Here is a 19,738-nt window from a genome sequence, read left to right as displayed (position 1 = left end):
GCGCGGCCCGTTCGGGTTATCGCTTCTCGGCCTTTTGGCTAAGATCAAGTGTAGTATCTGTTCTTATCAGTTTAATATCTGATACGTCCCCTATCTGGGGACCATATATTAAATGGATTTTTAGAACAGGGAGATGGAAATAGAGCTTGCTCTGTCCACTCCACGCATTGACCTGGTATTGCAGTATTTCCAGGACCGGTGCACCCTTTCCTTATGTGTTGACTAAAAGCAGATTCCAAAAGTGTTTTTTGTCTTTGCTATTGTTTCTGTCTTTCTGAAGGGATCTCCCCTTTTAATCCCATTATTTCAACACCTGTTGGACAATGCATGAGTGATAATGAGCTCATTGATTAAATGCAATTAATGAATAGATTGCCACCTCTTGTTGTGTGTCGTCTGTGTTTCTGTGTTTCCGGCATTTCACATTGGAACACCTCATTCACCTTCCTTGTCTTCTCTCCGCCCTCCCTTTTAGGTAAGTTAAAGAGCTGCACCTGAGCCAGCCACTGATTGATTGATTGATTGATTGATTGATTGATTGATTGATGCAGCACAACAGTCAAATAGTGGAGTGGAGTAGGGGAACAGCAAACAGCCAATAAAGCAGCCCGCCCGCTCGCCTGCCCGCCACAATGGACCTACCTGTGTACACTAGATGGATGTGATGGAATGTACTGTCGTCCCTACATTTCAAGAAGAAGTAAGAATTGCAGTTGCAACAAAGCCTTGCTTGCCTACAAAGAGAGCAGCAATTTGGATTTGTTACTATGTTACCTAGAAGAATAACAAACTGTGCAAGGATGGAGGTTGTAGGAGCAAGGAGAAGTTGTCTGTAAAGTTGGTGGATGCCTATTTTCCATTTTGCAGTCCCTTGTCTCCCTCTTGTGGCCTCCTGGAGGCAACTAGCTGTGCAAAAAAAAGACAGCCTGGCGGCCGGCTGTTGCAGTGTTGCCCTCTCAGGCAACACTGAGTGACTGACTGAGCCTCACCGTCTTATATAAAGTTCAGACGGAACTTTGCACGTGTCATAGTGGAGCCCTCAGGATTCCAGAGCCAGCTTTCTGACATCATAATGGGGCCTCAGAGATAAAAGCCTGGGCCCAGGCAGTGTTGGTCAGTGCTGCTCAGCAGGCAGCACTGGACTGGACTGGATTACAGCTGATACAAGGTGTGAAGGAACAAGGGGTGGCTGTGGGCATGCACTTGCTGCCGCTGCCAGTGTTTATCTGCATGGCAGCAGGGCATTTGGGCGTTGCCAGGAAGGCGTTTTTATGTAGATTCCTCCTCTTTCAGCACTGCATTGTGGTGCAAGCAAAAGAAGCAAATCCTGTCTGGCTTCCTCTCCGGCCTTTATTCACCTCCCGTGTAGCTGTGAGTGTGTGAGCCTGCAGGGCCCCATGGAATTGCCTAGAAGTAGGCTGAATCGCTGCAAGGGCTGAACAGCAGTATCGGGCAGGCTCGGGCAACGCGCGGCCCGTTCGGGTTATCGCTTCTCGGCCTTTTGGCTAAGATCAAGTGTAGTATCTGTTCTTATCAGTTTAATATCTGATACGTCCCCTATCTGGGGACCATATATTAAATGGATTTTTAGAACAGGGAGATGGAAATAGAGCTTGCTCTGTCCACTCCACGCATTGACCTGGTATTGCAGTATTTCCAGGACCGGTGCACCCTTTCCTTATGTGTTGACTAAAAGCAGATTCCACAAGTGTTTTTTGTCTTTGCTATTGTTTCTGTCTTTCTGAAGGGATCTCCCCTTTTAATCCCATTATTTCAACACCTGTTGGACAATGCATGAGTGATAATGAGCTCATTGATTAAATGCAATTAATGAATAGATTGCCACCTCTTGTTGTGTGTCGTTTGTGTTTCTGTGTTTCCGGCATTTCACATTGGAACACCTCATTCACCTTCCTTGTCTTCTCTCCGCCCTCCCTTTTAGGTAAGTTAAAGAGCTGCACCTGAGCCAGCCACTGATTGATTGATTGATTGATTGATTGATTGATTGATGCAGCACAACAGTCAAATAGTGGAGTGGAGTAGGGGAACAGCAAACAGCCAATAAAGCAGCCCGCCCGCTCGCCTGCCCGCCACAATGGACCTACCTGTGTACACTAGATGGATGTGATGGAATGTACTGTCGTCCCTACATTTCAAGAAGAAGTAAGAATTGCAGTTGCAACAAAGCCTTGCTTGCCTACAAAGAGAGCAGCAATTTGGATTTGTTACTATGTTACCTAGAAGAATAACAAACTGTGCAAGGATGGAGGTTGTAGGAGCAAGGAGAAGTTGTCTGTAAAGTTGGTGGATGCCTTCTCCCTCTTGTGGCCTCCTGGAGGCAACTAGCTGTGCAAAAAAAAGACAGCCTGGCGGCCGGCTGTTGCAGTGTTGCCCTCTCAGGCAACACTGAGTGACTGACTGAGCCTCACCGTCTTATATAAAGTTCAGACGGAACTTTGCACGTGTCATAGTGGAGCCCTCAGGATTCCAGAGCCAGCTTTCTGACATCATAATGGGGCCTCAGAGATAAAAGCCTGGGCCCAGGCAGTGTTGGTCAGTGCTGCTCAGCAGGCAGCACTGGACTGGACTGGATTACAGCTGATACAAGGTGTGAAGGAACAAGGGGTGGCTGTGGGCATGCACTTGCTGCCGCTGCCAGTGTTTATCTGCATGGCAGCAGGGCATTTGGGCGTTGCCAGGAAGGCGTTTTTATGTAGATTCCTCCTCTTTCAGCACTGCATTGTGGTGCAAGCAAAAGAAGCAAATCCTGTCTGGCTTCCTCTCCGGCCTTTATTCACCTCCCGTGTAGCTGTGAGTGTGTGAGCCTGCAGGGCCCCATGGAATTGCCTAGAAGTAGGCTGAATCGCTGCAAGGGCTGAACAGCAGTATCGGGCAGGCTCGGGCAACGCGCGGCCCGTTCGGGTTATCGCTTCTCGGCCTTTTGGCTAAGATCAAGTGTAGTATCTGTTCTTATCAGTTTAATATCTGATACGTCCCCTATCTGGGGACCATATATTAAATGGATTTTTAGAACAGGGAGATGGAAATAGAGCTTGCTCTGTCCACTCCACGCATTGACCTGGTATTGCAGTATTTCCAGGACCGGTGCACCCTTTCCTTATGTGTTGACTAAAAGCAGATTCCAAAAGTGTTTTTTGTCTTTGCTATTGTTTCTGTCTTTCTGAAGGGATCTCCCCTTTTAATCCCATTATTTCAACACCTGTTGGACAATGCATGAGTGATAATGAGCTCATTGATTAAATGCAATTAATGAATAGATTGCCACCTCTTGTTGTGTGTCGTCTGTGTTTCTGTGTTTCCGGCATTTCACATTGGAACACCTCATTCACCTTCCTTGTCTTCTCTCCGCCCTCCCTTTTAGGTAAGTTAAAGAGCTGCACCTGAGCCAGCCACTGATTGATTGATTGATTGATTGATTGATTGATTGATTGATTGATTGATTGATGCAGCACAACAGTCAAATAGTGGAGTGGAGTAGGGGAACAGCAAACAGCCAATAAAGCAGCCCGCCCGCTCGCCTGCCCGCCACAATGGACCTACCTGTGTACACTAGATGGATGTGATGGAATGTACTGTCGTCCCTACATTTCAAGAAGAAGTAAGAATTGCAGTTGCAACAAAGCCTTGCTTGCCTACAAAGAGAGCAGCAATTTGGATTTGTTACTATGTTACCTAGAAGAATAACAAACTGTGCAAGGATGGAGGTTGTAGGAGCAAGGAGAAGTTGTCTGTAAAGTTGGTGGATGCCTATTTTCCATTTTGCAGTCCCTTGTCTCCCTCTTGTGGCCTCCTGGAGGCAACTAGCTGTGCAAAAAAAAGACAGCCTGGCGGCCGGCTGTTGCAGTGTTGCCCTCTCAGGCAACACTGAGTGACTGACTGAGCCTCACCGTCTTATATAAAGTTCAGACGGAACTTTGCACGTGTCATAGTGGAGCCCTCAGGATTCCAGAGCCAGCTTTCTGACATCATAATGGGGCCTCAGAGATAAAAGCCTGGGCCCAGGCAGTGTTGGTCAGTGCTGCTCAGCAGGCAGCACTGGACTGGACTGGATTACAGCTGATACAAGGTGTGAAGGAACAAGGGGTGGCTGTGGGCATGCACTTGCTGCCGCTGCCAGTGTTTATCTGCATGGCAGCAGGGCATTTGGGCGTTGCCAGGAAGGCGTTTTTATGTAGATTCCTCCTCTTTCAGCACTGCATTGTGGTGCAAGCAAAAGAAGCAAATCCTGTCTGGCTTCCTCTCCGGCCTTTATTCACCTCCCGTGTAGCTGTGAGTGTGTGAGCCTGCAGGGCCCCATGGAATTGCCTAGAAGTAGGCTGAATCGCTGGAAGGGCTGAACAGCAGTATCGGGCAGGCTCGGGCAACGCGCGGCCCGTTCGGGTTATCGCTTCTCGGCCTTTTGGCTAAGATCAAGTGTAGTATCTGTTCTTATCAGTTTAATATCTGATACGTCCCCTATCTGGGGACCATATATTAAATGGATTTTTAGAACAGGGAGATGGAAATAGAGCTTGCTCTGTCCACTCCACGCATTGACCTGGTATTGCAGTATTTCCAGGACCGGTGCACCCTTTCCTTATGTGTTGACTAAAAGCAGATTCCAAAAGTGTTTTTTGTCTTTGCTATTGTTTCTGTCTTTCTGAAGGGATCTCCCCTTTTAATCCCATTATTTCAACACCTGTTGGACAATGCATGAGTGATAATGAGCTCATTGATTAAATGCAATTAATGAATAGATTGCCACCTCTTGTTGTGTGTCGTCTGTGTTTCTGTGTTTCCGGCATTTCACATTGGAACACCTCATTCACCTTCCTTGTCTTCTCTCCGCCCTCCCTTTTAGGTAAGTTAAAGAGCTGCACCTGAGCCAGCCACTGATTGATTGATTGATTGATTGATTGATTGATTGATTGATTGATTGATTGATTGATTGATTGATGCAGCACAACAGTCAAATAGTGGAGTGGAGTAGGGGAACAGCAAACAGCCAATAAAGCAGCCCGCCCGCTCGCCTGCCCGCCACAATGGACCTACCTGTGTACACTAGATGGATGTGATGGAATGTACTGTCGTCCCTACATTTCAAGAAGAAGTAAGAATTGCAATTGCAACAAAGCCTTGCTTGCCTACAAAGAGAGCAGCAATTTGGATTTGTTACTATGTTACCTAGAAGAATAACAAACTGTGCAAGGATGGAGGTTGTAGGAGCAAGGAGAAGTTGTCTGTAAAGTTGGTGGATGCCTATTTTCCATTTTGCAGTCCCTTGTCTCCCTCTTGTGGCCTCCTGGAGGCAACTAGCTGTGCAAAAAAAAGACAGCCTGGCGGCCGGCTGTTGCAGTGTTGCCCTCTCAGGCAACACTGAGTGACTGACTGAGCCTCACCGTCTTATATAAAGTTCAGACGGAACTTTGCACGTGTCATAGTGGAGCCCTCAGGATTCCAGAGCCAGCTTTCTGACATCATAATGGGGCCTCAGAGATAAAAGCCTGGGCCCAGGCAGTGTTGGTCAGTGCTGCTCAGCAGGCAGCACTGGACTGGACTGGATTACAGCTGATACAAGGTGTGAAGGAACAAGGGGTGGCTGTGGGCATGCACTTGCTGCCGCTGCCAGTGTTTATCTGCATGGCAGCAGGGAATTTGGGCGTTGCCAGGAAGGCGTTTTTATGTAGATTCCTCCTCTTTCAGCACTGCATTGTGGTGCAAGCAAAAGAAGCAAATCCTGTCTGGCTTCCTCTCCGGCCTTTATTCACCTCCCGTGTAGCTGTGAGTGTGTGAGCCTGCAGGGCCCCATGGAATTGCCTAGAAGTAGGCTGAATCGCTGCAAGGGCTGAACAGCAGTATCGGGCAGGCTCGGGCAACGCGCGGCCCGTTCGGGTTATCGCTTCTCGGCCTTTTGGCTAAGATCAAGTGTAGTATCTGTTCTTATCAGTTTAATATCTGATACGTCCCCTATCTGGGGACCATATATTAAATGGATTTTTAGAACAGGGAGATGGAAATAGAGCTTGCTCTGTCCACTCCACGCATTGACCTGGTATTGCAGTATTTCCAGGACCGGTGCACCCTTTCCTTATGTGTTGACTAAAAGCAGATTCCAAAAGTGTTTTTTGTCTTTGCTATTGTTTCTGTCTTTCTGAAGGGATCTCCCCTTTTAATCCCATTATTTCAACACCTGTTGGACAATGCATGAGTGATAATGAGCTCATTGATTAAATGCAATTAATGAATAGATTGCCACCTCTTGTTGTGTGTCGTCTGTGTTTCTGTGTTTCCGGCATTTCACATTGGAACACCTCATTCACCTTCCTTGTCTTCTCTCCGCCCTCCCTTTTAGGTAAGTTAAAGAGCTGCACCTGAGCCAGCCACTGATTGATTGATTGATTGATTGATTGATTGATTGATTGATTGATTGATTGATTGATTGATTGATGCAGCACAACAGTCAAATAGTGGAGTGGAGTAGGGGAACAGCAAACAGCCAATAAAGCAGCCCGCCCGCTCGCCTGCCCGCCACAATGGACCTACCTGTGTACACTAGATGGATGTGATGGAATGTACTGTCGTCCCTACATTTCAAGAAGAAGTAAGAATTGCAGTTGCAACAAAGCCTTGCTTGCCTACAAAGAGAGCAGCAATTTGGATTTGTTACTATGTTACCTAGAAGAATAACAAACTGTGCAAGGATGGAGGTTGTAGGAGCAAGGAGAAGTTGTCTGTAAAGTTGGTGGATGCCTATTTTCCATTTTGCAGTCCCTTGTCTCCCTCTTGTGGCCTCCTGGAGGCAACTAGCTGTGCAAAAAAAAGACAGCCTGGCGGCCGGCTGTTGCAGTGTTGCCCTCTCAGGCAACACTGAGTGACTGACTGAGCCTCACCGTCTTATATAAAGTTCAGACGGAACTTTGCACGTGTCATAGTGGAGCCCTCAGGATTCCAGAGCCAGCTTTCTGACATCATAATGGGGCCTCAGAGATAAAAGCCTGGGCCCAGGCAGTGTTGGTCAGTGCTGCTCAGCAGGCAGCACTGGACTGGACTGGATTACAGCTGATACAAGGTGTGAAGGAACAAGGGGTGGCTGTGGGCATGCACTTGCTGCCGCTGCCAGTGTTTATCTGCATGGCAGCAGGGCATTTGGGCGTTGCCAGGAAGGCGTTTTTATGTAGATTCCTCCTCTTTCAGCACTGCATTGTGGTGCAAGCAAAAGAAGCAAATCCTGTCTGGCTTCCTCTCCGGCCTTTATTCACCTCCCGTGTAGCTGTGAGTGTGTGAGCCTGCAGGGCCCCATGGAATTGCCTAGAAGTAGGCTGAATCGCTGCAAGGGCTGAACAGCAGTATCGGGCAGGCTCGGGCAACGCGCGGCCCGTTCGGGTTATCGCTTCTCGGCCTTTTGGCTAAGATCAAGTGTAGTATCTGTTCTTATCAGTTTAATATCTGATACGTCCCCTATCTGGGGACCATATATTAAATGGATTTTTAGAACAGGGAGATGGAAATAGAGCTTGCTCTGTCCACTCCACGCATTGACCTGGTATTGCAGTATTTCCAGGACCGGTGCACCCTTTCCTTATGTGTTGACTAAAAGCAGATTCCAAAAGTGTTTTTTGTCTTTGCTATTGTTTCTGTCTTTCTGAAGGGATCTCCCCTTTTAATCCCATTATTTCAACACCTGTTGGACAATGCATGAGTGATAATGAGCTCATTGATTAAATGCAATTAATGAATAGATTGCCACCTCTTGTTGTGTGTCGTCTGTGTTTCTGTGTTTCCGGCATTTCACATTGGAACACCTCATTCACCTTCCTTGTCTTCTCTCCGCCCTCCCTTTTAGGTAAGTTAAAGAGCTGCACCTGAGCCAGCCACTGATTGATTGATTGATTGATTGATTGATTGATTGATTGATTGATTGATTGATTGATGCAGCACAACAGTCAAATAGTGGAGTGGAGTAGGGGAACAGCAAACAGCCAATAAAGCAGCCCGCCCGCTCGCCTGCCCGCCACAATGGACCTACCTGTGTACACTAGATGGATGTGATGGAATGTACTGTCGTCCCTACATTTCAAGAAGAAGTAAGAATTGCAGTTGCAACAAAGCCTTGCTTGCCTACAAAGAGAGCAGCAATTTGGATTTGTTACTATGTTACCTAGAAGAATAACAAACTGTGCAAGGATGGAGGTTGTAGGAGCAAGGAGAAGTTGTCTGTAAAGTTGGTGGATGCCTATTTTCCATTTTGCAGTCCCTTGTCTCCCTCTTGTGGCCTCCTGGAGGCAACTAGCTGTGCAAAAAAAAGACAGCCTGGCGGCCGGCTGTTGCAGTGTTGCCCTCTCAGGCAACACTGAGTGACTGACTGAGCCTCACCGTCTTATATAAAGTTCAGACGGAACTTTGCACGTGTCATAGTGGAGCCCTCAGGATTCCAGAGCCAGCTTTCTGACATCATAATGGGGCCTCAGAGATAAAAGCCTGGGCCCAGGCAGTGTTGGTCAGTGCTGCTCAGCAGGCAGCACTGGACTGGACTTGATTACAGCTGATACAAGGTGTGAAGGAACAAGGGGTGGCTGTGGGCATGCACTTGCTGCCGCTGCCAGTGTTTATCTGCATGGCAGCAGGGCATTTGTGCGTTGCCAGGAAGGCGTTTTTATGTAGATTCCTCCTCTTTCAGCACTGCATTGTGGTGCAAGCAAAAGAAGCAAATCCTGTCTGGCTTCCTCTCCGGCCTTTATTCACCTCCCGTGTAGCTGTGAGTGTGTGAGCCTGCAGGGCCCCATGGAATTGCCTAGAAGTAGGCTGAATCGCTGCAAGGGCTGAATAGCAGTATCGGGCAGGCTCGGGCAACGCGCGGCCCGTTCGGGTTATCACTTCTCGGCCTTTTGGCTAAGATCAAGTGTAGTATCTGTTCTTATCAGTTTAATATCTGATACGTCCCCTATCTGGGGACCATATATTAAATGGATTTTTAGAACAGGGAGATGGAAATAGAGCTTGCTCTGTCCACTCCACGCATTGACCTGGTATTGCAGTATTTCCAGGACCGGTGCACCCTTTCCTTATGTGTTGACTAAAAGCAGATTCCAAAAGTGTTTTTTGTCTTTGCTATTGTTTCTGTCTTTCTGAAGGGATCTCCCCTTTTAATCCCATTATTTCAACACCTGTTGGACAATGCATGAGTGATAATGAGCTCATTGATTAAATGCAATTAATGAATAGATTGCCACCTCTTGTTGTGTGTCGTCTGTGTTTCTGTGTTTCCGGCATTTCACATTGGAACACCTCATTCACCTTCCTTGTCTTCTCTCCGCCCTCCCTTTTAGGTAAGTTAAAGAGCTGCACCTGAGCCAGCCACTGATTGATTGATTGATTGATTGATTGATTGATTGATTGATTGATTGATTGATTGATTGATGCAGCACAACAGTCAAATAGTGGAGTGGAGTAGGGGAACAGCAAACAGCCAATAAAGCAGCCCGCCCGCTCGCCTGCCCGCCACAATGGACCTACCTGTGTACACTAGATGGATGTGATGGAATGTACTGTCGTCCCTACATTTCAAGAAGAAGTAAGAATTGCAGTTGCAACAAAGCCTTGCTTGCCTACAAAGAGAGCAGCAATTTGGATTTGTTACTATGTTACCTAGAAGAATAACAAACTGTGCAAGGATGGAGGTTGTAGGAGCAAGGAGAAGTTGTCTGTAAAGTTGGTGGATGCCTATTTTCCATTTTGCAGTCCCTTGTCTCCCTCTTGTGGCTTCCTGGAGGCAACTAGCTGTGCAAAAAAAAGACAGCCTGGCGGCCGGCTGTTGCAGTGTTGCCCTCTCAGGCAACACTGAGTGACTGACTGAGCCTCACCGTCTTATATAAAGTTCAGACGGAACTTTGCACGTGTCATAGTGGAGCCCTCAGGATTCCAGAGCCAGCTTTCTGACATCATAATGGGGCCTCAGAGATAAAAGCCTGGGCCCAGGCAGTGTTGGTCAGTGCTGCTCAGCAGGCAGCACTGGACTGGACTGGATTACAGCTGATACAAGGTGTGAAGGAACAAGGGGTGGCTGTGGGCATGCACTTGCTGCCGCTGCCAGTGTTTATCTGCATGGCAGCAGGGCATTTGGGCGTTGCCAGGAAGGCGTTTTTATGTAGATTCCTCCTCTTTCAGCACTGCATTGTGGTGCAAGCAAAAGAAGCAAATCCTGTCTGGCTTCCTCTCCGGCCTTTATTCACCTCCCGTGTAGCTGTGAGTGTGTGAGCCTGCAGGGCCCCATGGAATTGCCTAGAAGTAGGCTGAATCGCTGCAAGGGCTGAACAGCAGTATCGGGCAGGCTCGGGCAACGCGCGGCCCGTTCGGGTTATCGCTTCTCGGCCTTTTGGCTAAGATCAAGTGTAGTATCTGTTCTTATCAGTTTAATATCTGATACGTCCCCTATCTGGGGACCATATATTAAATGGATTTTTAGAACAGGGAGATGGAAATAGAGCTTGCTCTGTCCACTCCACGCATTGACCTGGTATTGCAGTATTTCCAGGACCGGTGCACCCTTTCCTTATGTGTTGACTAAAAGCAGATTCCAAAAGTGTTTTTTGTCTTTGCTATTGTTTCTGTCTTTCTGAAGGGATCTCCCCTTTTAATCCCATTATTTCAACACCTGTTGGACAATGCATGAGTGATAATGAGCTCATTGATTAAATGCAATTAATGAATAGATTGCCACCTCTTGTTGTGTGTCGTCTGTGTTTCTGTGTTTCCGGCATTTCACATTGGAACACCTCATTCACCTTCCTTGTCTTCTCTCCGCCCTCCCTTTTAGGTAAGTTAAAGAGCTGCACCTGAGCCAGCCACTGATTGATTGATTGATTGATTGATTGATTGATTGATTGATTGATTGATTGATTGATGCAGCACAACAGTCAAATAGTGGAGTGGAGTAGGGGAACAGCAAACAGCCAATAAAGCAGCCCGCCCGCTCGCCTGCCCGCCACAATGGACCTACCTGTGTACACTAGATGGATGTGATGGAATGTACTGTCGTCCCTACATTTCAAGAAGAAGTAAGAATTGCAGTTGCAACAAAGCCTTGCTTGCCTACAAAGAGAGCAGCAATTTGGATTTGTTACTATGTTACCTAGAAGAATAACAAACTGTGCAAGGATGGAGGTTGTAGGAGCAAGGAGAAGTTGTCTGTAAAGTTGGTGGATGCCTATTTTCCATTTTGCAGTCCCTTGTCTCCCTCTTGTGGCCTCCTGGAGGCAACTAGCTGTGCAAAAAAAAGACAGCCTGGCGGCCGGCTGTTGCAGTGTTGCCCTCTCAGGCAACACTGAGTGACTGACTGAGCCTCACCGTCTTATATAAAGTTCAGACGGAACTTTGCACGTGTCATAGTGGAGCCCTCAGGATTCCAGAGCCAGCTTTCTGACATCATAATGGGGCCTCAGAGATAAAAGCCTGGGCCCAGGCAGTGTTGGTCAGTGCTGCTCAGCAGGCAGCACTGGACTGGACTGGATTACAGCTGATACAAGGTGTGAAGGAACAAGGGGTGGCTGTGGGCATGCACTTGCTGCCGCTGCCAGTGTTTATCTGCATGGCAGCAGGGCATTTGGGCGTTGCCAGGAAGGCGTTTTTATGTAGATTCCTCCTCTTTCAGCACTGCATTGTGGTGCAAGCAAAAGAAGCAAATCCTGTCTGGCTTCCTCTCCGGCCTTTATTCACCTCCCGTGTAGCTGTGAGTGTGTGAGCCTGCAGGGCCCCATGGAATTGCCTAGAAGTAGGCTGAATCGCTGCAAGGGCTGAACAGCAGTATCGGGCAGGCTCGGGCAACGCGCGGCCCGTTCGGGTTATCGCTTCTCGGCCTTTTGGCTAAGATCAAGTGTAGTATCTGTTCTTATCAGTTTAATATCTGATACGTCCCCTATCTGGGGACCATATATTAAATGGATTTTTAGAACAGGGAGATGGAAATAGAGCTTGCTCTGTCCACTCCACGCATTGACCTGGTATTGCAGTATTTCCAGGACCGGTGCACCCTTTCCTTATGTGTTGACTAAAAGCAGATTCCAAAAGTGTTTTTTGTCTTTGCTATTGTTTCTGTCTTTCTGAAGGGATCTCCCCTTTTAATCCCATTATTTCAACACCTGTTGGACAATGCATGAGTGATAATGAGCTCATTGATTAAATGCAATTAATGAATAGATTGCCACCTCTTGTTGTGTGTCGTCTGTGTTTCTGTGTTTCCGGCATTTCACATTGGAACACCTCATTCACCTTCCTTGTCTTCTCTCCGCCCTCCCTTTTAGGTAAGTTAAAGAGCTGCACCTGAGCCAGCCACTGATTGATTGATTGATTGATTGATTGATTGATTGATTGATTGATTGATTGATGCAGCACAACAGTCAAATAGTGGAGTGGAGTAGGGGAACAGCAAACAGCCAATAAAGCAGCCCGCCCGCTCGCCTGCCCGCCACAATGGACCTACCTGTGTACACTAGATGGATGTGATGGAATGTACTGTCGTCCCTACATTTCAAGAAGAAGTAAGAATTGCAGTTGCAACAAAGCCTTGCTTGCCTACAAAGAGAGCAGCAATTTGGATTTGTTACTATGTTACCTAGAAGAATAACAAACTGTGCAAGGATGGAGGTTGTAGGAGCAAGGAGAAGTTGTCTGTAAAGTTGGTGGATGCCTATTTTCCATTTTGCAGTCCCTTGTCTCCCTCTTGTGGCCTCCTGGAGGCAACTAGCTGTGCAAAAAAAAGACAGCCTGGCGGCCGGCTGTTGCAGTGTTGCCCTCTCAGGCAACACTGAGTGACTGACTGAGCCTCACCGTCTTATATAAAGTTCAGACGGAACTTTGCACGTGTCATAGTGGAGCCCTCAGGATTCCAGAGCCAGCTTTCTGACATCATAATGGGGCCTCAGAGATAAAAGCCTGGGCCCAGGCAGTGTTGGTCAGTGCTGCTCAGCAGGCAGCACTGGACTGGACTGGATTACAGCTGATACAAGGTGTGAAGGAACAAGGGGTGGCTGTGGGCATGCACTTGCTGCCGCTGCCAGTGTTTATCTGCATGGCAGCAGGGCATTTGGGCGTTGCCAGGAAGGCGTTTTTATGTAGATTCCTCCTCTTTCAGCACTGCATTGTGGTGCAAGCAAAAGAAGCAAATCCTGTCTGGCTTCCTCTCCGGCCTTTATTCACCTCCCGTGTAGCTGTGAGTGTGTGAGCCTGCAGGGCCCCATGGAATTGCCTAGAAGTAGGCTGAATCGCTGCAAGGGCTGAACAGCAGTATCGGGCAGGCTCGGGCAACGCGCGGCCCGTTCGGGTTATCGCTTCTCGGCCTTTTGGCTAAGATCAAGTGTAGTATCTGTTCTTATCAGTTTAATATCTGATACGTCCCCTATCTGGGGACCATATATTAAATGGATTTTTAGAACAGGGAGATGGAAATAGAGCTTGCTCTGTCCACTCCACGCATTGACCTGGTATTGCAGTATTTCCAGGACCGGTGCACCCTTTCCTTATGTGTTGACTAAAAGCAGATTCCAAAAGTGTTTTTTGTCTTTGCTATTGTTTCTGTCTTTCTGAAGGGATCTCCCCTTTTAATCCCATTATTTCAACACCTGTTGGACAATGCATGAGTGATAATGAGCTCATTGATTAAATGCAATTAATGAATAGATTGCCACCTCTTGTTGTGTGTCGTCTGTGTTTCTGTGTTTCCGGCATTTCACATTGGAACACCTCATTCACCTTCCTTGTCTTCTCTCCGCCCTCCCTTTTAGGTAAGTTAAAGAGCTGCACCTGAGCCAGCCACTGATTGATTGATTGATTGATTGATTGATTGATTGATTGATTGATTGATGCAGCACAACAGTCAAATAGTGGAGTGGAGTAGGGGAACAGCAAACAGCCAATAAAGCAGCCCGCCCGCTCGCCTGCCCGCCACAATGGACCTACCTGTGTACACTAGATGGATGTGATGGAATGTACTGTCGTCCCTACATTTCAAGAAGAAGTAAGAATTGCAGTTGCAACAAAGCCTTGCTTGCCTACAAAGAGAGCAGCAATTTGGATTTGTTACTATGTTACCTAGAAGAATAACAAACTGTGCAAGGATGGAGGTTGTAGGAGCAAGGAGAAGTTGTCTGTAAAGTTGGTGGATGCCTATTTTCCATTTTGCAGTCCCTTGTCTCCCTCTTGTGGCCTCCTGGAGGCAACTAGCTGTGCAAAAAAAAGACAGCCTGGCGGCCGGCTGTTGCAGTGTTGCCCTCTCAGGCAACACTGAGTGACTGACTGAGCCTCACCGTCTTATATAAAGTTCAGACGGAACTTTGCACGTGTCATAGTGGAGCCCTCAGGATTCCAGAGCCAGCTTTCTGACATCATAATGGGGCCTCAGAGATAAAAGCCTGGGCCCAGGCAGTGTTGGTCAGTGCTGCTCAGCAGGCAGCACTGGACTGGACTGGATTACAGCTGATACAAGGTGTGAAGGAACAAGGGGTGGCTGTGGGCATGCACTTGCTGCCGCTGCCAGTGTTTATCTGCATGGCAGCAGGGCATTTGGGCGTTGCCAGGAAGGCGTTTTTATGTAGATTCCTCCTCTTTCAGCACTGCATTGTGGTGCAAGCAAAAGAAGCAAATCCTGTCTGGCTTCCTCTCCGGCCTTTATTCACCTCCCGTGTAGCTGTGAGTGTGTGAGCCTGCAGGGCCCCATGGAATTGCCTAGAAGTAGGCTGAATCGCTGCAAGGGCTGAACAGCAGTATCGGGCAGGCTCGGGCAACGCGCGGCCCGTTCGGGTTATCGCTTCTCGGCCTTTTGGCTAAGATCAAGTGTAGTATCTGTTCTTATCAGTTTAATATCTGATACGTCCCCTATCTGGGGACCATATATTAAATGGATTTTTAGAACAGGGAGATGGAAATAGAGCTTGCTCTGTCCACTCCACGCATTGACCTGGTATTGCAGTATTTCCAGGACCGGTGCACCCTTTCCTTATGTGTTGACTAAAAGCAGATTCGAAAAGTGTTTTTTGTCTTTGCTATTGTTTCTGTCTTTCTGAAGGGATCTCCCCTTTTAATCCCATTATTTCAACACCTGTTGGACAATGCATGAGTGATAATGAGCTCATTGATTAAATGCAATTAATGAATAGATTGCCACCTCTTGTTGTGTGTCGTCTGTGTTTCTGTGTTTCCGGCATTTCACATTGGAACACCTCATTCACCTTCCTTGTCTTCTCTCCGCCCTCCCTTTTAGGTAAGTTAAAGAGCTGCACCTGAGCCAGCCACTGATTGATTGATTGATTGATTGATTGATTGATTGATTGATTGATTGATTGATTGATTGATTGATGCAGCACAACAGTCAAATAGTGGAGTGGAGTAGGGGAACAGCAAACAGCCAATAAAGCAGCCCGCCCGCTCGCCTGCCCGCCACAATGGACCTACCTGTGTACACTAGATGGATGTGATGGAATGTACTGTCGTCCCTACATTTCAAGAAGAAGTAAGAATTGCAGTTGCAACAAAGCCTTGCTTGCCTACAAAGAGAGCAGCAATTTGGATTTGTTACTATGTTACCTAGAAGAATAACAAACTGTGCAAGGATGGAGGTTGTAGGAGCAAGGAGAAGTTGTCTGTAAAGTTGGTGGATGCCTATTTTCCATTTTGCAGTCCCTTGTCTCCCTCTTGTGGCCTCCTGGAGGCAACTAGCTGTGCAAAAAAAAGACAGCCTGGCGGCCGGCTGTTGCAGTGTTGCCCTCTCAGGCAACACTGAGTGACTGACTGAGCCTCACCGTCTTATATAAAGTTCAGACGGAACTTTGCACGTGTCATAGTGGAGCCCTCAGGATTCCAGAGCCAGCTTTCTGACATCATAATGGGGCCTCAGAGATAAAAGCCTGGGCCCAGGCAGTGTTGGTCAGTGCTGCTCAGCAGGCAGCACTGGACTGGACTGGATTACAGCTGATACAAGGTGTGAAGGAACAAGGGGTGGCTGTGGGCATGCACTTGCTGCCGCTGCCAGTGTTTATCTGCATGGCAGCAGGGCATTTGGGCGTTGCCAGGAAGGCGTTTTTATGTAGATTCCTCCTCTTTCAGCACTGCATTGTGGTGCAAGCAAAAGAAGCAAATCCTGTCTGGCTTCCTCTCCGGCCTTTATTCACCTCCCGTGTAGCTGTGAGTGTGTGAGCCTGCAGGGCCCCATGGAATTGCCTAGAAGTAGGCTGAATCGCTGCAAGGGCTGAACAGCAGTATCGGGCAGGCTAGGGCAACGCGCGGCCCGTTCGGGTTATCGCTTCTCGGCCTTTTGGCTAAGATCAAGTGTAGTATCTGTTCTTATCAGTTTAATATCTGATACGTCCCCTATCTGGGGACCATATATTAAATGGATTTTTAGAACAGGGAGATGGAAATAGAGCTTGCTCTGTCCACTCCACGCATTGACCTGGTATTGCAGTATTTCCAGGACCGGTGCACCCTTTCCTTATGTGTTGACTAAAAGCAGATTCCAAAAGTGTTTTTTGTCTTTGCTATTGTTTCTGTCTTTCTGAAGGGATCTCCCCTTTTAATCCCATTATTTCAACACCTGTTGGACAATGCATGAGTGATAATGAGCTCATTGATTAAATGCAATTAATGAATAGATTGCCACCTCTTGTTGTGTGTCGTCTGTGTTTCTGTGTTTCCGGCATTTCACATTGGAACACCTCATTCACCTTCCTTGTCTTCTCTCCGCCCTCCCTTTTAGGTAAGTTAAAGAGCTGCACCTGAGCCAGCCACTGATTGATTGATTGATTGATTGATTGATTGATTGATTGATTGATTGATTGATTGATTGATGCAGCACAACAGTCAAATAGTGGAGTGGAGTAGGGGAACAGCAAACAGCCAATAAAGCAGCCCGCCCGCTCGCCTGCCCGCCACAATGGACCTACCTGTGTACACTAGATGGATGTGATGGAATGTACTGTCGTCCCTACATTTCAAGAAGAAGTAAGAATTGCAGTTGCAACAAAGCCTTGCTTGCCTACAAAGAGAGCAGCAATTTGGATTTGTTACTATGTTACCTAGAAGAATAACAAACTGTGCAAGGATGGAGGTTGTAGGAGCAAGGAGAAGTTGTCTGTAAAGTTGGTGGATGCCTATTTTCCATTTTGCAGTCCCTTGTCTCCCTCTTGTGGCCTCCTGGAGGCAACTAGCTGTGCAAAAAAAAGACAGCCTGGCGGCCGGCTGTTGCAGTGTTGCCCTCTCAGGCAACACTGAGTGACTGACTGAGCCTCACCGTCTTATATAAAGTTCAGACGGAACTTTGCACGTGTCATAGTGGAGCCCTCAGGATTCCAGAGCCAGCTTTCTGACATCATAATGGGGCCTCAGAGATAAAAGCCTGGGCCCAGGCAGTGTTGGTCAGTGCTGCTCAGCAGGCAGCACTGGACTGGACTGGATTACAGCTGATACAAGGTGTGAAGGAACAAGGGGTGGCTGTGGGCATGCACTTGCTGCCGCTGCCAGTGTTTATCTGCATGGCAGCAGGGCATTTGGGCGTTGCCAGGAAGGCGTTTTTATGTAGATTCCTCCTCTTTCAGCACTGCATTGTGGTGCAAGCAAAAGAAGCAAATCCTGTCTGGCTTCCTCTCCGGCCTTTATTCACCTCCCGTGTAGCTGTGAGTGTGTGAGCCTGCAGGGCCCCATGGAATTGCCTAGAAGTAGGCTGAATCGCTGCAAGGGCTGAACAGCAGTATCGGGCAGGCTCGGGCAACGCGCGGCCCGTTCGGGTTATCGCTTCTCGGCCTTTTGGCTAAGATCAAGTGTAGTATCTGTTCTTATCAGTTTAATATCTGATACGTCCCCTATCTGGGGACCATATATTAAATGGATTTTTAGAACAGGGAGATGGAAATAGAGCTTGCTCTGTCCACTCCACGCATTGACCTGGTATTGCAGTATTTCCAGGACCGGTGCACCCTTTCCTTATGTGTTGACTAAAAGCAGATTCCAAAAGTGTTTTTTGTCTTTGCTATTGTTTCTGTCTTTCTGAAGGGATCTCCCCTTTTAATCCCATTATTTCAACACCTGTTGGACAATGCATGAGTGATAATGAGCTCATTGATTAAATGCAATTAATGAATAGATTGCCACCTCTTGTTGTGTGTCGTCTGTGTTTCTGTGTTTCCGGCATTTCACATTGGAACACCTCATTCACCTTCCTTGTCTTCTCTCCGCCCTCCCTTTTAGGTAAGTTAAAGAGCTGCACCTGAGCCAGCCACTGATTGATTGATTGATTGATTGATTGATTGATTGATTGATTGATTGATTGATTGATTGATTGATTGATTGATTGATTGATGCAGCACAACAGTCAAATAGTGGAGTGGAGTAGGGGAACAGCAAACAGCCAATAAAGCAGCCCGCCCGCTCGCCTGCCCGCCACAATGGACCTACCTGTGTACACTAGATGGATGTGATGGAATGTACTGTCGTCCCTACATTTCAAGAAGAAGTAAGAATTGCAGTTGCAACAAAGCCTTGCTTGCCTACAAAGAGAGCAGCAATTTGGATTTGTTACTATGTTACCTAGAAGAATAACAAACTGTGCAAGGATGGAGGTTGTAGGAGCAAGGAGAAGTTGTCTGTAAAGTTGGTGGATGCCTATTTTCCATTTTGCATTCCCTTGTCTCCCTCTTGTGGCCTCCTGGAGGCAACTAGCTGTGCAAAAAAAAGACAGCCTGGCGGCCGGCTGTTGCAGTGTTGCCCTCTCAGGCAACACTGAGTGACTGACTGAGCCTCACCGTCTTATATAAAGTTCAGACGGAACTTTGCACGTGTCATAGTGGAGCCCTCAGGATTCCAGAGCCAGCTTTCTGACATCATAATGGGGCCTCAGAGATAAAAGCCTGGGCCCAGGCAGTGTTGGTCAGTGCTGCTCAGCAGGCAGCACTGGACTGGACTGGATTACAGCTGATACAAGGTGTGAAGGAACAAGGGGTGGCTGTGGGCATGCACTTGCTGCCGCTGCCAGTGTTTATCTGCATGGCAGCAGGGCATTTGGGCGTTGCCAGGAAGGCGTTTTTATGTAGATTCCTCCTCTTTCAGCACTGCATTGTGGTGCAAGCAAAAGAAGCAAATCCTGTCTGGCTTCCTCTCCGGCCTTTATTCACCTCCCGTGTAGCTGTGAGTGTGTGAGCCTGCAGGGCCCCATGGAATTGCCTAGAAGTAGGCTGAATCGCTGCAAGGGCTGAACAGCAGTATCGGGCAGGCTCGGGCAACGCGCGGCCCGTTCGGGTTATCGCTTCTCGGCCTTTTGGCTAAGATCAAGTGTAGTATCTGTTCTTATCAGTTTAATATCTGATACGTCCCCTATCTGGGGACCATATATTAAATGGATTTTTAGAACAGGGAGATGGAAATAGAGCTTGCTCTGTCCACTCCACGCATTGACCTGGTATTGCAGTATTTCCAGGACCGGTGCACCCTTTCCTTATGTGTTGACTAAAAGCAGATTCCAAAAGTGTTTTTTGTCTTTGCTATTGTTTCTGTCTTTCTGAAGGGATCTCCCCTTTTAATCCCATTATTTCAACACCTGTTGGACAATGCATGAGTGATAATGAGCTCATTGATTAAATGCAATTAATGAATAGATTGCCACCTCTTGTTGTGTGTCGTCTGTGTTTCTGTGTTTCCGGCATTTCACATTGGAACACCTCATTCACCTTCCTTGTCTTCTCTCCGCCCTCCCTTTTAGGTA

General features: G+C 47.6%; 14 non-coding genes across 14 annotated transcripts; all 14 read left to right on the top strand.

The window, feature by feature from the left end:
- Positions 1 to 18: 18 nt before the first annotated feature.
- Positions 19 to 209, top strand: LOC142729901 (U2 spliceosomal RNA). Its single transcript, XR_012878588.1, has one exon. It is a non-coding gene; the product is annotated as a U2 spliceosomal RNA (small nuclear RNA).
- A 1,276-nt stretch (positions 210 to 1,485) lies between these two features.
- Positions 1,486 to 1,676, top strand: LOC142729900 (U2 spliceosomal RNA). Its single transcript, XR_012878587.1, has one exon. It is a non-coding gene; the product is annotated as a U2 spliceosomal RNA (small nuclear RNA).
- A 1,249-nt stretch (positions 1,677 to 2,925) lies between these two features.
- On the top strand, positions 2,926 to 3,116 carry LOC142729899 (U2 spliceosomal RNA). The gene has a single exon (XR_012878586.1). It is a non-coding gene; the product is annotated as a U2 spliceosomal RNA (small nuclear RNA).
- Positions 3,117 to 4,404: 1,288 nt separating this feature from the next.
- Positions 4,405 to 4,595, top strand: LOC142729897 (U2 spliceosomal RNA). The gene has a single exon (XR_012878584.1). It is a non-coding gene; the product is annotated as a U2 spliceosomal RNA (small nuclear RNA).
- Positions 4,596 to 5,895: 1,300 nt separating this feature from the next.
- Positions 5,896 to 6,086, top strand: LOC142729895 (U2 spliceosomal RNA). Its single transcript, XR_012878583.1, has one exon. It is a non-coding gene; the product is annotated as a U2 spliceosomal RNA (small nuclear RNA).
- Positions 6,087 to 7,386: 1,300 nt separating this feature from the next.
- Positions 7,387 to 7,577, top strand: LOC142729894 (U2 spliceosomal RNA). The gene has a single exon (XR_012878582.1). It is a non-coding gene; the product is annotated as a U2 spliceosomal RNA (small nuclear RNA).
- Positions 7,578 to 8,869: 1,292 nt separating this feature from the next.
- Positions 8,870 to 9,060, top strand: LOC142729961 (U2 spliceosomal RNA). The gene has a single exon (XR_012878642.1). It is a non-coding gene; the product is annotated as a U2 spliceosomal RNA (small nuclear RNA).
- A 1,296-nt stretch (positions 9,061 to 10,356) lies between these two features.
- On the top strand, positions 10,357 to 10,547 carry LOC142729893 (U2 spliceosomal RNA). Its single transcript, XR_012878581.1, has one exon. It is a non-coding gene; the product is annotated as a U2 spliceosomal RNA (small nuclear RNA).
- Positions 10,548 to 11,839: 1,292 nt separating this feature from the next.
- LOC142729892 (U2 spliceosomal RNA) lies at positions 11,840 to 12,030 on the top strand. Its single transcript, XR_012878580.1, has one exon. It is a non-coding gene; the product is annotated as a U2 spliceosomal RNA (small nuclear RNA).
- A 1,288-nt stretch (positions 12,031 to 13,318) lies between these two features.
- On the top strand, positions 13,319 to 13,509 carry LOC142729891 (U2 spliceosomal RNA). Its single transcript, XR_012878579.1, has one exon. It is a non-coding gene; the product is annotated as a U2 spliceosomal RNA (small nuclear RNA).
- A 1,284-nt stretch (positions 13,510 to 14,793) lies between these two features.
- Positions 14,794 to 14,984, top strand: LOC142729890 (U2 spliceosomal RNA). The gene has a single exon (XR_012878578.1). It is a non-coding gene; the product is annotated as a U2 spliceosomal RNA (small nuclear RNA).
- A 1,300-nt stretch (positions 14,985 to 16,284) lies between these two features.
- LOC142729889 (U2 spliceosomal RNA) lies at positions 16,285 to 16,475 on the top strand. The gene has a single exon (XR_012878577.1). It is a non-coding gene; the product is annotated as a U2 spliceosomal RNA (small nuclear RNA).
- A 1,296-nt stretch (positions 16,476 to 17,771) lies between these two features.
- Positions 17,772 to 17,962, top strand: LOC142729888 (U2 spliceosomal RNA). Its single transcript, XR_012878576.1, has one exon. It is a non-coding gene; the product is annotated as a U2 spliceosomal RNA (small nuclear RNA).
- Positions 17,963 to 19,278: 1,316 nt separating this feature from the next.
- On the top strand, positions 19,279 to 19,469 carry LOC142729887 (U2 spliceosomal RNA). Its single transcript, XR_012878575.1, has one exon. It is a non-coding gene; the product is annotated as a U2 spliceosomal RNA (small nuclear RNA).
- Positions 19,470 to 19,738: the final 269 nt, after the last annotated feature.

This window comes from Rhinoderma darwinii, unplaced genomic scaffold (assembly GCF_050947455.1).
Source record: "Rhinoderma darwinii isolate aRhiDar2 unplaced genomic scaffold, aRhiDar2.hap1 Scaffold_737, whole genome shotgun sequence".
NCBI classification, from domain to species: domain Eukaryota; kingdom Metazoa; phylum Chordata; class Amphibia; order Anura; family Rhinodermatidae; genus Rhinoderma; species Rhinoderma darwinii.
The sequence above is the reverse complement of the archived record's forward strand: the minus strand, read 5'-3'. Positions and strand labels throughout refer to the sequence as shown.